Raw genomic sequence first — 925 nt, 5'->3', positions numbered from 1 at the left:
ACCAGGCATCAGTCTCCATGACTACTACTTAATTTATAGCCCATAATTTATCTCCTATCCAAACCCACCAGTGCAGCTACACGAGTCTTCTGAGTTTTATATGGATGATGAGTGATGATGATGATGATGAAGAATAAAATAGTGAATAGAGAATCTGAACTAATGCAGTTCTCTTTAGGGACTACTTTCTGTAGCTGCACTACACCCTGCAGCATGTATCCCTCCACCATTTTAATGATCTGATTTTAAAAGCAGGTTCTAGAGCCGAACTCTTCTCAGAACTCTGGTAGAACAGTGTCTCAGTCATCAGGCAGCGTCTTCATCACCATTAGGTGAAGAACTTTCTGTGAGGAGCTTTTATTAGAGCTTCAGACGTCTGCTGCCCTTCACCTCCACTGTAGAACCACAGCTCTGACTGGGGGAGCTTATCTAGAACCTCCACTGTAGAACTCCAGCTCTGACTGGGGGAGCTTATCTAGAACCTCCACTGTAGAACAGCTCTGACTGGGGGAGGCTATCTAGAACCTCCACTGTAGAACAGTGTCTCAGGCATCAGGCAGCGTCTTCATCACCATTAGGTGAAGAAGGCTCTAAATGACTCTGTTCACATCTTAAATGATTCATTATGCAGAGGAAATGTCCTTTAATGATAGTGTGTGTGTGTGTGTGTGTGTGTGTGTGTGTGTGTGTGTGAGAGAGAGAGAGAGACACCTCAACCTTGTCCTGGTTTCTCCTTCTTGTGAAAGATGGAAGACACTCCTCCTGCTGTTATCTCTCTCTCTCTCTCTCTCTGTCTCTCTCTCTCTCTCTCTCTGTCTCTCTCTCTCTCTCTCTCTCTCTCTCTCTCTCTCTCTGTCTCTCTCTCTCTCTCTCTCTGTCTCTCTCTCTCTCTCTCTCTCTCTCTCTCTCTCTCTGTCTCTCTCTA

The sequence above is a fragment of the Salminus brasiliensis genome, chromosome 12 (genome assembly GCF_030463535.1).
Source record: "Salminus brasiliensis chromosome 12, fSalBra1.hap2, whole genome shotgun sequence".
NCBI classification, from domain to species: domain Eukaryota; kingdom Metazoa; phylum Chordata; class Actinopteri; order Characiformes; family Bryconidae; genus Salminus; species Salminus brasiliensis.
Note: the sequence above shows the minus strand (reverse complement) of the source record.